At 39.3% G+C, this 13,869-nt stretch overlaps 2 non-coding genes across 2 annotated transcripts; both read left to right on the forward strand.

Moving 5' to 3' along the window:
• The first annotated feature begins 8,756 nt into the window (after positions 1–8,756).
• trnap-agg (transfer RNA proline (anticodon AGG)) lies at positions 8,757–8,828 on the forward strand. Its single transcript has one exon. It is a non-coding gene; the product is annotated as a tRNA-Pro (tRNA).
• Positions 8,829–8,870: 42 nt separating this feature from the next.
• trnai-aau (transfer RNA isoleucine (anticodon AAU)) lies at positions 8,871–8,944 on the forward strand. The gene has a single exon. It is a non-coding gene; the product is annotated as a tRNA-Ile (tRNA).
• The last annotated feature ends 4,925 nt before the right edge of the window (positions 8,945–13,869 follow it).

Genomic DNA, 13,869 nt, shown 5'->3' on the forward strand with positions numbered 1-13,869 from the left:
GCTTTTGCCAGGAATGTGTGCAGTACCTCGTTCGAAAAAACTTTTTCGGCAGCACTGAGCCGCAAGAGCTCATCTAGGTAGTGCCCCTTGAAGGGGGGCGTAAAAAGGATGGACAGCACTGGAGAATGCAGGCATCGATCGCACTACCTCTCGCTTGCGCCTACTGCTTCCTACCGATTGAGCCAAAGTAAGCCCAAAATAAGACCACGTGAGCCAATCGTGTTTCTCTGCTGTGGCTTACTTTTGACCAATCGCGTTCTCTCCTGTGGCTTACTTTTGACCAATCGTGTTTCTCTCCTGTGGCTTACTTTTGACCAATCGCCTTTCTCTCCTGTGGCTTACTTTTGACCAATCGCGTTTCTCTCCTGGCTCTGCTCCTGTGGCTTACTTTTGACCAATCGGCGACCGCTATTATTAGGCAAGGCAAGGCAAGTTTATTTATATAGCACATTTCATACACAATGGTAATTCAAAGTGCTTTACATAGAAGAAATTAAAATAATCAAAAGAAATCAGAATAATTAAAACAGTTTGGAATAAAAGATAAAATACAGAAATAATCAAATGAAATCAAAATAATTAAAACATAAAATAAAATACAGTGCAGTACAGTCGGAAGAACAGTGGCACAGTGCTCATTCAGTAAATGCACAGTTAAACAGATGTGTTTTGAGTCTGGATTTGAATGTGACTACTGTAGGAGCACATCTGATCTCTTCTGGAAGCTGGTTCCAGCTGCGGCTGGCATAGTAGCTAAAAGCAGACTCGCCATGCTTAGAGTGAACCCTTGGTATTTCTAGCCGATGTGATCCTAATGATCTGAGTGATCTGTTGGGTTTATATTCACTGAGCATATCTGCAATGTATTGAGGTCCTAGGCCATTGAATGATTTATATACCAGTAATAATACTTTAAAATCAATCCTAAATGTAACTGGCAGCCAGTGTAAAGACCTGAGGACTGGTGTGATGTGTTCATATTTTCTGGTTCTGCTCAGAATCCTAGCAGCAGCGTTCTGTATGAGCTGCAACTGTCTTATGGTCTTTTTGGGAAGGACAGTGAAAAGTCCATTACAATAATCCACCCTACTGGTGATGAAAGCATGCACAAGTTTTTCTAAGTCTTGACTGGAAACAAAGCATCTAATTCTTGCAATATTTTTTCAGGTGATAATATGCTGATTTAGTTATTGCTTTGACATGACTACTGAAACTAAGGTCTGACTCTAGAGACACACCCAGATTCCTGACTTGATTTTTAGTTGTTTGACCCCTAGACTGAAGGTATGCGTTCATCTTGAGAACTTCATCTTTGTTTCCAAACGCAATGACTTCAGTTTTGTCTTTGTTTAACTGAAGAAAGTTTTGGCACATCCAATTGTTTACTTCATCAATGCATTGGCAAAGGGAGTCAATGGGGCTGTAATCGTTAGGCGATAGGGATAAGTAGAGCTGTGTGTCGTCTGCATAGCTATGGTAAGCGATTTGGTTCTTTCTCATTATTTGGCTCATTGGGAGCATGTACAGGTTGAATAGGAGTGGCGCAAGAATTGAGCCTTGAGGGACTCCGCATGTCATGGATGTCCACTCAGACTTATGGTCTCCTATACTCACATAATAACCTCTGCCTCCTAAGTATGACCTGAACCATTTTAGGACTATCCCAGAAAGCCCGACCCAGTTTTCCAGCCTGTCAAGAAGTATTTTGTGATCGACAGTGTCAAATGCAGCACTGAGGTCGAGTAGTACCAGCACTGATAATTTGCCTGTATCAGTATTTAAGCGAATATCATTTATTATCTTTATGAGCGCGGTCTCTGTACTGTGGTGCGGTCGGAAACCAGATTGAAAATGGTCAAAGTATCCATTCGAGCTTAAGAATTTGTTCAGCTGATTGAAGACAACTTTTTCAATGATCTTGCCTATGAAAGGAAGATTTGATATCGGTCTATAGTTGTTTAATATGGTCTTATCCAGCTCTTTTTCAGGAGGGGCTTGACGACAGCAGTTTTCAGGGAGGTCGGAAAACTCCCAGAGAGAAGTGAGGCATTTACCACTTCCAGGAGATCTGCTTCTAAGATGTGTAACACATTTTTGAAAAAAGATGTGGGAAGTGCGTCAAGGGCGCAGAATGATGTTTTTAGTTGCTGTACGGTTTCTTCCAAAATTTTGCCATCAATTTCTTCGAAATCAGACATAGTGGCTACTTTCTCGTGCTGTTGTCTGATCTGCCTGACCCCAGCGCAACTCAAGGATGAGCTGATCACCTTTCTGATATTATTGATTTTCTCAGAGAAGAAAGAAGTAAACTCACTGCACTTTCTCACTGAGAGCATTTCACTGGGAATCTGGCTTGGGGGGGGGGGTTGTCAGTCTCTCTACAGCAGCAAAAAGAGTGCGCGTGTTGTTTATATTGCTGTTTATAATATTCGAGAAAAAAGTCTGTCTAGCTTTGCTTAGTTCCTTATTGAAAGCATGGACGCTGTCTTTGTAGATGTTATAATGGACTACAAGTTTTGTCTTCCGCCACATGCGCTCTGCTTTTCTGCATTGTCTTTTCATATTTTGCACTGCTGTTGAGTTTCTCCAAGGTGCTTTTTGTCTGCCACTCTTCTTCCTGACTTTCAGAGGAGCAATATCATCAATTACACTCTTTACTTTTGAGTTAAAAGAATCAAGGAGAAAATCAACAGAGTCAGCAGATATGCTTGGTGTTAAAGATATAGCCTTCATAAATAGTACACTAGTGTTCTCATTTAAGCATCTCTTCTTGACAGACACAGATCTAGCTTCAATGGCAGGAGAGATCAATATATCAAAGAAAATACAAAAATGATCAGACAGTGCTACATCCTTAATAACAATTGATTAATTGTTTAGACCCTTACTGATAAGTAAATCTAGAGTGTGTCCACAATTATGTTTGGGTCCATGTACATGCTGAGTCAGATCAAAAGTTTTTAAAACAGTTTTGATTTCTTTTGCCATATTGTTTTCTGCATTATCTATGTGAATGTTAAAATCTCCAGCAATGGCAAAGCAGTCAAACTCTGAGGAAATTGTTGATAACAGTTCTGTTAAGTTCTCAGCAAAAGCTGGAGAGTATTTTGGAGGCCTGTAAACAATGATAAGTAAAATGCGTGGAGCACCTTTTAACACAATACCCAGATACTCGAAAGACGGGTAATTCCCAAATGATATTTGCTTACATTGATAGACATCTTTATAAAGAGCAGCTAAACCTCCGCCTCTTCTGACAGCTCTGCAGACACTCATAAAAGTAAAGTTAGGAGTGGCTGTTTCATTGAGGACTGTTGCACTGCAACTTTCTTCTAGCCAAGTTGCATTTGCAACATAAAATCCAGGTTGTATGTGGTTATTAAGTCGTTGACTAAAAGTGATTTATTTTTAAGTGAGCGGATGTTTAAAAGTGCTAACTTAACAGTCTTACTTTTTGTCCCCACAGCAATATTGGTATGTCGTGTAATAGGCACCAGATTAGATGGGTTTGCTGTACGGCTTTTGAAGGCCTTAGACTTTCTATCATGTAATCGAACAGCAATAGAAAAAGATACAGGCACACTGGGTTCCCGCTTGTTCTGTAAACATTTGAGAAAGTTATTGTTATCATAGCGGGGACCCGACACATATCACTGAGAGCTGGTATCAGTTGTTTTTGGTTCACCTCGAGCCGCTGGAGGAGGGTGTGGGCCCTGGCGCTGTGGCAGAGGCCGAAGAGCTCTCACAGGAGGAGGGGGAGGGCGAGCTGGGCCCGCAGGCTTTGGTGGTTGTGGGGCCTGGCGTTTTTTGGTTGGTATCTGGGGGCTCGCAGCAAAAGAGTGGGATAGTCTAGTTCCAGCATGCACCAGTTGTTCCATTTTCTCTGAGAAGCACAGAAGTGGAGATGCTGGAGAGAGTGATAATGTTTCCGGTGAGAGGGATTTTTGCTCTGGTGTTATTGGAGGCTGTAATATGCTGTCCTGGTTTCCCTGGCTGTTTTCCAGAAAGTCGTCTATGGGTGCTGTATCTTGGAGCAGTGCTGGTATGTCACAGTCTGTCTGTGGTGAGCTCTGTGGGCAGGGCTCAGCTGAGATTGTGTCCGTGAGCAGAGGATGTTGTGGCTGAGTGGTGTTATCACTGTCCTTGTGTGATGTGTCAACCGCATGTCCATTCAGGTGCTGAAGTGAAATCCTGTGGTCATTCATACTGTATCCAGGTGTGTGTGTGCCATTCAGGTTGAGTGGATTGGCACACATTGCAGAAGGATGACGGAGGGAGAAGTAGATATTGTCCTTTAGCACTCTTGAACCAAGTTTGTTTGGGTGGTGGACATCCTGTTGAAACAGTTGCCTCTGACTCCAGAAAAGATTGAAGTTGTCAATAAAGTTCACTCCTTTTATATTGCCGGTTTTTTGCAGCCATGTATTAAGCCCAAGCAACCGTGAAAACCTGTTTGTTCCTCTTGCTGGGAGTGGTCCACTGATGAATGTTTGAACTTTCAGTCTTTTAAGTGTTTCAAAAAGTTCATTGAAATCCTTTTTAAGAAGTTCCGACTGCTCTTTATGAATATCATTCTTCCCCACATGAATGATGAGTCGATTTGCAGTCTTATGTTTCATCAGAATGTTCTGAAGTTCCCTGTTTACATCAGAAGTTGTTGCTTGTGGAAGGCAGCACGTTGTTGTATCCCTGCTATTAATGTTTCTGATTACGGAGTCGCCCACTATCAGAGTCCTGGGCTAGGCTGCACTGTGAGCTGAGTGCCGCTGTCTGCTCGACCTTGAGCCCCAGTTAGCATCAGTGTTAGCTACTGGCTGATTCTGTCTGTGTACGATCACATTCATCAAATTTGGGGATTCCTCATTCATTAATACTTCAAATCTGTTCTCAAGATGTATAGGCGGTGGTAGGAGACCAGTGTTTGCAGTCCTTGTCAGAGCCGTATCTGGGGTAGAGGATGCTACTGCAGTAATATGTGATGCTCGTGACAATCTGATGTCTCGAGTGCCTTTGGGTCTCGCACCCTGTTTGTGCCATCGATTAGTAAAACGATCGGCTTGTTTCTCTTCACTCAGTATGGCCTGTCGAGAAGCACTAGATTCATGGGACTCACCGGCTGTATGCTGAGGACGTCCATGACGAAGCTCTGTTGTGTGTTCCGTCTGGTTTGGTGGTCCCGCAATTATCTTTGTTTCAAGAATTGCAATCCTTTGTAAAAGTCTGTGGCAGTTGGAGCAGCAAGTAGATTCCAGAAGAGGCATTTTCTTATCCTTATGAATGTAGGAAGTTGTGTTTTCTCTTCCCCGGAATGTAAGCTTTCAGTGGGAGGCTGGTCGAATAAAATAATTCTGCTTTTTTTGTAGTAATCCAAGAGTTTGAGCACTGTGCTGATTTGCTGAAGTTAAAATTAGGTGATAAAAGGAGATAAAATATAGAAATATAAAAGCGATAGAGCAAAGCGCAGAGCAGTAAGCAAGAGCGTCCGAACAGTAGCTGAGCAGGAAGTAAAGGTCATCAGTAGTAATTATCGTCATCTTTGCAACAGGTAAGTCTATTCTTCACGACTGTATAATCGATCATTATTTATTCATAAACAGTGTTTGTTTTTAGACAATTAAACATGCCAATAAAGCTAGCTAGCGTGTAATAGCACACGTTTTCTTTTGTACATGTGAATCTGCAACTTTACCATGATATACAGTAAAAAACATGTCACTACTGTCAAGATAATTAGCCGACCGCTAATTAAGCTATATCCTCCTTAAACTATTTTTTTGTTGTTGTTAATTTAGTATTTTTTTTGTGTCATTCATTACATTATTTTGAGCACAAGAAGAATTTTACTAAAGCCTTTAAAAAAAAAGTTTAATTCATATATGTTATACTATACTATGTTATACACCAGTATACATATTTATGTTATCTTTTTAAATACTATGTTATACATATTTAAAAAGACATGAATAGGCAAAAACAAGTGTTTTTTTGTTTCAACAAATGATTCTCAACTATGTTATAAAAGATATACCAAAACGATTTGATATACCATTTTAAGTTTTAGATCTGTTTGATGATCATATTATTATGAATTGTCATAAACGCCTTTATGTTATATTTGGTGTTTCTTAGTAATCTCTGCCACAAAAGCTAAACAAAACAAAACGATTTAAGCATGGCATGATACCAGCAAGATTGTACCAAGAAGTGTTATTTATTTTCTTATTAATAAGTTCATCACACTATTGACAATTTGTACACAAGGCAATTCAAAGTGATTCACAGTTGTATAAAAAACAATAATGCTTATGCTCATAATAATAATAATCATTAATTATTATAATATTATAATAATTCATTACATAAAAAACAAAAGCTGTAGTAAAATACTTTCAGTTGGAATATGACAGCTATGTAACGTTCTGTTTATGCCTGTGTCCTTTCAGATTATGTATGCATACCCGGTTTTACGAAGAACCTCTGAGGGTCGACTCCTTATGGGGCCAACTGAGGAGGCCAATAGGAGGAAGATCGTGTTGGCAGGGAGGGCCAGGTGTAAGGAGTAGGTCCTGGCTGAGGCCACTGCCTTTGTGAGGCAGAATGGAGGGAATCCTGGAGACCAGTTCCTGGTTCTGGCTCACTGCAAGATCCAGTTTGGGAAACACCAGGGTCAGAGGTTCCTGTGGCTGCTGGAGAACTCACTGGGGTATGCCTGCTATCTGGTCAGCAGCATTTTGGGGGAGGAGGAGAGGGACAACCCGCTGTCGGACAACAAACACCTGTTCCTCAGATACACCTCGCAGATCAGGGAGGTAGGCGAGGCTGTGGAGGTGTATCATATAAAACAGGCCATGCTGCAGGAGGCCCAGAGGACAGAAGACTCTGGATGTCTGATGGTGGAGTTTGGGGATTTTAAGGGTAGGTCAATGAAGGAGGTGTATGAGGACCCAAGCAAGGAGGCCCAGGCTCTCATCACCTACCTGATGAAGGCAAAGGCCAGGCCTAACACCAATATGGCCCTTTTCAAAGCATACGTGCTGAAGAGGCAGGCTCCAGCCCACGTGCCCACCACCACTGTGCCCACTGCATCTGTCCTCACTGCTGCTGTGCCCACTGCCACTGTGTCTGTTCCTCCTCCACCTACTGCCACTAAGAACAGGCCACTGCTGGCGACCAATGTGAAGGCCCTGTTGGCGCGGGGGAAGCATTTATTTGCTTCACAGCTGGCACAAAAGATTTTGTCTCCAGCCAAACCCTGTAAGTGATTTGCAAGCTTTAAAATCATTATACAGTATATATTATGCAGTATATATGTCTAACGAAAATACGTGTTCAACAGCTGCAGGACCACGTGTACATCCTGCGTCTGAGTCCGCAGCCCGGAGACAGCTCTTTACATGTGGTGAGTATCACTTAACATATACAAGTGTGTTGGTGACATGTGCTTAGTGTTTTATGTTATTTTACAGACCCTGCTGCTACGGATTTTTTTGAGGAGGAAGATGACCTGGAGATGGCAACTGTAGCCTCGCAAGCTGAGGAACGACTTCCTCAAGGTATGTAAATCTTAAACAATATTTTACAAACAATTACAAATAAAACAAAACAGTCTTTTTTAAATGACATATTATTTTATTTCACAACACAGAGGAATGGCACTTCTCAGGTGTCAATCTACATTCACTCTTTGAGTGAACATCCTCAAAGGAAAAAAGATAATTTAAAGGTGTATGTAAAAGGTTTTATTTCATTTTTTATCGTAATCACTGACTAAAGCTCATTCTTGTCATCTCACACTTCCCCACTCCCCTTGGAATAAGTGGCTGTTGTAGTGTTTGGTCTGCTTCGCTTCACACTTGGCTGATCCCATCTTTTTTTCTCTTGTATTTCTTCTAATGGTGCTTGGATGAAAAACAGGATGATTTTCACCGCTTCCTTCCATCTTTTCATCATCATGTCATCTCTCTACTAATCATACATGCTTTGCAGTTAACCTTGTAATCGCAGTAGCTGTCCAGCAGAGCTGAGAAAGTCATGCAGCGAAAGTCTAAAACAATAAGATAATTTTGTTGTGTTTTTTTACGCTCCAGCCACTGCAGGCTCGAGAGGCCCTGCTCCGTGCTACTGCCCCTGCTCCTGCCCCTAATCCTGCTCCTCCAGCATTGTGGACCCCTGGCCAGGTGTCCCATTCGCCTGCAGAGCTTCCTGTCCACTGGAAAGAGCAACTCCCATCTTTCCAGCAAGGCCTTCAACCCCTGTCCCTCTGCACCAGGACCATCCTCACTACAGCCACCCACAGGACTGCAGCGCCCTGCCCAGCCTCCTCTGCAGTCTCCTCCTCTGCGCCCTGCCCAGCCTCCTCGGCAGTCTCCTCCTCTGCGCCCTGCCCAGCCTCCTCTGCAGTCTCCTCCTCTGCGCTCTGCCCAGCCTCCTCTGCAGTCTCCTCCTCTGCGCCCTGCTCAGCCTCCTCTGCAGTCTCCTCCACAGCCTTCTGTCCAGCCAAGTGCTGCCTCTGCTCCTGCAACATCAACTGGGTCCAGTGTTGCAGACCAGGCTCCTGTAAGTAAGCTTCTCATTATTCGTGTGCAGGCGCTGCAGCGTGATTTCCAATGACCACAAAAAAAGAGGCCGCATTTCCTCTGTGCTGGAAACTTTGCACTGGCTACCTTTTAATTGTAGATTTAATAAAAAAATTGCGCTTTAAGCCATGCAAGCTGAACTGTTTGCGGCCCGGCAGCAGCAGGGAGGATGTATGTTTCGGCTCGTTGGTCTAGGGGTATGATTCTCGCTTAGGGTGCGAGAGGTCCCGGGTTCAAATCCCGGACGAGCCCATTATTAGGCTTTGCTTTTAATCTCTTCAGCCTGATTATAGAGGCTGGTTAGCTCAGTTGGTTAGAGCGTGGTGCTAATAACGCCAAGGTTGCGGGTTCGATCCCTGTACGGGCCAATCATTTTCTCTCTGGGACCTTCGCTCTGCTCTTCTCGAAAATGACGGGCGGTCTCCCAGACATCCCTGCTGGCTAAACCATACAAGTACCTGGCCGAAATGGCGGTACCTGACAGCCGTGCGTCTGTAAAATCTATCCAATACAATGTCGAGCTCCATCTTTTACAAAACTAATTACGTTACGAGCTCCATTTTTGGCCGTGCAATGAAATGTCAAGGTCCATTTTTCATAGACAAATCACCGCACATAGTCCATTTTTGTCCATCTTTGAGTTTGAGCAGATTCCATCCAATCTCCGCTCATATTCTCTTTTTTGGCCGTCCAATGAAATGGCAATGTCCATTTTTCATACACCGATCACCACACGTTGAGCATAAACGCATCACCGCTGTAATTTATATTCCGCTCAGGTAACGTTATGTTATTTATAGTTATTGTATTTATTGTTAATAAACGTTTTCTGTATTTTAGGAATAGCAAGATTGCTCCGTAAAACGATCAGGTAAGTTAACGTTAGCTGTAATTGTAAGTAATAAGGTATAATTGTCGCAGCTCAATTTGTAATGTAAATAGTTTTATTCGATTTTGTCTGACTTTGTGTAACTTCAGTCAGCAAGCAAACCTTATTTTTTTTGTATAGGTAACGTTAGCTAACGTTATGTTAACTATAGCTAACGTTATCATCGAGCTTGGCAATTGTACATTTTTGTCAGTAACGAAACTTATTTTGTTTTCTGACAGGATTAACTAGTAAAATAGCATATCTGATAGTGTTTGTTACTTTATAGGAAATGGATAAATCAATGTACAATAAATCTCATTGTACTAGTCTACTGTAACACTGGCATAAAATGTAACAAAATAAATTTGGATAATGTCTCTACCTGTTGGGTGCTATTTTAACTTTTATACACTTGTGGTAAAAAATGACCAGTCATAAGTGAATGGATGAGAATACAATAAGTATATAAAATAAAATTCAGGCACATGTTCATTTTAACACATGGGCACGGTTGAAATAACACAATGTTTAATCTGAGTATTTGTTATAGTCAAAATAATCCATAACAGTTACATTATACGTTTTACTACAAAACAATTTGTATGAGCCCAGGTCAATGAGGCATTGCGAGTAGTTATATGATTCGGCTTATGTCAAAATGATTTATGACCCTATGATTGACAGGTGGGCGGGGCTAACCTTTGACCTTCCGGAGGGTGTTCCAGAGGTCCTTTGATGTAGGGATTAACCTTTGACCTTCCGGAGGGGTTGTTCCGGAGGTCCGTTAATGTAGGGATTAACCTTTGACCTATCGATCGATCAAGTTGACAGTTGTCTTTACCCTATTGACCTTTGTATGATATATGAAGTTGCCAGTTGTCTTTGCCAGTTGTCTTTGCCCCATTGATTTTGACCTATTGACCCCGGGGGGAAATAACTTCTTGGTGTGGGAAATCCCCTCCGTGTCGGGGTGACAAAATAATTTTTCTAATGTTGCATATAGATTAGAATAGATTAGAATTACAAAAGTAAAATAATCTTACCGTTTCACTATGGTGAAGAATTGGATTAAAGTTGACAGTCTGTCCGCACTGTGTGTGTGCGTCTGTCTGTGAGTGTGTGCGTGTCATCCGATATCCTGGCATTCCTGAGCACGCTATATAAATGGGGATAGTGGAAAAAGTTTTTCTAATAATGCTACATATCTCACACTAGAGTTGAAAAACATTGATCTTTTAAAATGGTTATAAAATGTACATTTAGTAATTTACAAATATTTTTCATACTAACTAAAGTAGATTTGAAAAACATTCATTCCTTTAAAATAAATATCTTACTGATCCAAGTATTTAAAAAATAAAATCATCTCACCGTTTCACTATGGTGAAAAAAGCCCCCATGTGCGTTTCTCTCACACCCCTTGCATTTTGACAGTCTTTGAGTTAAATGTGTGTCTGTGTGACACCCGATATCCTGGCATTCCTGAGCACGCTATATATATGGGTATAGTGAGAAAAAAGAGATTTTCTAATAATTTCACATATTTTACACTAGAGTTGAAAAACATTGATCTTTAAAATGGTTATAAAATGTACATTTAGTAATTTACAAATATTTTTTCATACTAACTAAAGTTGAAGTACATTGATCTTTTAAAAGTGTATCAAATATCTTTTCAAAACAAAAATAAAATCATCTTACATTTTAGAGAGTTGAAGAAGTAAATCCCAACACATCATTGTCAATATAACGTATGAATGTATTTACAAAAATATCCTCGAGTGTTTTTCTCCCACACCGGTCATTTTGACACTCTGTGATTCAGAGTGGAGGAGGAGTGTGTGTGTGTGTGTGTGTGTGTGTGTGTGTGTGTGTGTGTGTGTGTGTGTGTGTGTGTGTGTGTGCGTTCGTGCGTGTGTGCGTGTGTGTGTGCGTGTGCGTGTGTGTGTGTGTGTGTGTGTGTGTGTCAGGCCAGCAGCAGTATGAGACGTTGAGGATGTTTTGTTAGTATTAATCTTAAAAGTTAATCTTAAAAGTTTAAAAATAAAAGATAATTTAAATTCAATTCAATTAATTATTTAAAGTCTTAATAAAAACGTTTTAATACAGTCGAATCTTCTATTTATCTTTTAGAAGATTACTGTAATGATTTTGTTTAACGGAGACCTAAAGTATAATGTTTATTAATTTAGTCATAGCCATAATGATTTTTGTACTGTAACAGCATATTCTATCACGTACACCTAAACACGACCATCACAGAAAAAGGCATTTTTACATTTTCCAAAAAAATAAATAAAATAAATAAATAATTTAATATAATTTCTAAGCTGTTTTGCACTCATACTAACTCAGTTCCATAAATTAACTAATCTCTATATTTAAATTAAATGATTATAAATAAAGTATATAACTCAATGAATATTAACAAGTATGTTACTAAAATGAATTCAAACTATTTAAACATAGTTTTAGCTAAATTAATTTATATATAAATACAAAAGTATATAAATATAAAAATACCTTACATTTCCACAGTGCTGAAGATGTAGTTCTTTATGCAATGATAAAAACAGTCCAAAGTCATAAACAAAATTTTATTCCTTTTTTATTCCTGCAGTGATAAACTACAGGGTGAAATGAATGCATGACCCCCTCACAGAGACGAGAGGAGTTACAGGACAGATGAGCCTCTGGGATGTGCCAATGTCATAGCATATGTAAAGTTAGTCTGCTTTCCAGAGTTTTATTCATACTAAATTAATTTGAAATATTAAAAGTTTAAATTAGATCTTTTAAAATTAAAAGACTGTTTAAATCAAAGCTTTAACGTTTTTTTAAAGTCGTATCTTCTATTTATCTTCTTAGAAGACTTCTGTATGATATAAATGATTTTACATAAATTTAACCTAAGGTATTATTTTTACTAAAGCGTCTGTTCAAAAAATAAAGCAAAAACTGTACTTTGGTATCTTAGATATTATACAAATTATTTCAAACAGTATTTTTGTCCATGCAGCATGAAATATGTTGTCAAAGTTTGTCACAATGTTTTTTTTTTGTAGTTGTTGTTTTTGTTTTTAAGAAATCCCAGGACTCTACATTGCTCTTATTTAGATTAAGTTGTATCATTTAGAAAACCACTGTACATTTTCAGAGACGCGATGTACCTTTTTTGGTCCATCACACAGCATATTTAATTTTACTCCTCTTAATTCAAAGCATGATCTTACTTTTTCTACGGTAGCTATATGATCTATTGCACGTATAAGGTGTATATCATTTTTTACTTTTCTTGTATCTCCCAAACTATCCTTAATCAGTGTGGAAACACACAGGGTGAAACCCTTTACTGAGAATATACTATCGGTTATCTACTCAAAATATATGTAGAACTTTAAAATGTTAGCATTTGTTGATGCGACAGTTTGTCTGTAGGCTGCATGAACAGCCTTTGGGAGAGCAGCTGATGATACTATATAGCAGGAAAACATGCCCTTTGACCTCCTCCATTTTGGAGGCTTTTTTGTTAAAGACCCAACAATTTAGTCCTTAAGCGGCTATAGTAATTTATTGCCATGTGTGACCTGAAAAAAAAAAAAAAACTGAAAGAACATTGTGGACAAATAGCTCTGACGTTTTCCAAGAGTATTTTGCCCAGCCTCTTCTTTATAAACAGCCAAGACAAATCATTTCTGGACCAAAAACTTTTGCACCCTCACTCCTCTTACCACCTCATCAAAAGACATGTCTAAAAGTGAGTATTGTCTTTATAATTCATTTATGCTACAGTGTCTTATTTAAAAAGATTGTTTACACATAAGGAAAAGACGGTATAATTCATTAGTGTTTTAAACATGCTATTGCTGTTATAGCATGCTTTGTTGCTCTTACACATTGTTATATGTTCTATATCAAATGTTTTTGACGGCATATACGTTTCAGAAAAAAAAAAAAATATATATATATATATATATATATATTTCCCCCCCATCCAATCACATTTTACTGTAGTTGGCCGCTGGGGGGTTTCCATAAAGGACTTTAAAATAAATGTTTTAAATATTATTTAGATTATATTTGTCAGACATGGTTATATCTGAATAGGCCTATTTAATTATTTAATCTGTATTTTATTCCTTTTCAGTTACTTACTTTTTAAATTTCGGTAGGCTACTTTTTAATTCTTCTTTTACTTTGTCTTTGATTTTAACTTTTAGCACTTTGCATGATAAAATTGTTTAAAATGTAAGCTATAAATATGAATGGCACAATGTGATAACCAAAATATATAAAAGTTAAGTCAAAGCTATTTATATAGCCTAGCGTTTTTCACAATACACATTCTCATAATTTAGTTATACATTCTGACGCTGGGCACCGTCCAGCGTCTTATTTCAGATGGTTCAATATTTATGATAT

This window comes from Siphateles boraxobius, unplaced genomic scaffold (genome assembly GCF_051911475.1).
Source record: "Siphateles boraxobius isolate OS27281-9 unplaced genomic scaffold, OSU_SipBor_1 269, whole genome shotgun sequence".
NCBI classification, from domain to species: Eukaryota; Metazoa; Chordata; class Actinopteri; order Cypriniformes; family Leuciscidae; genus Siphateles; species Siphateles boraxobius.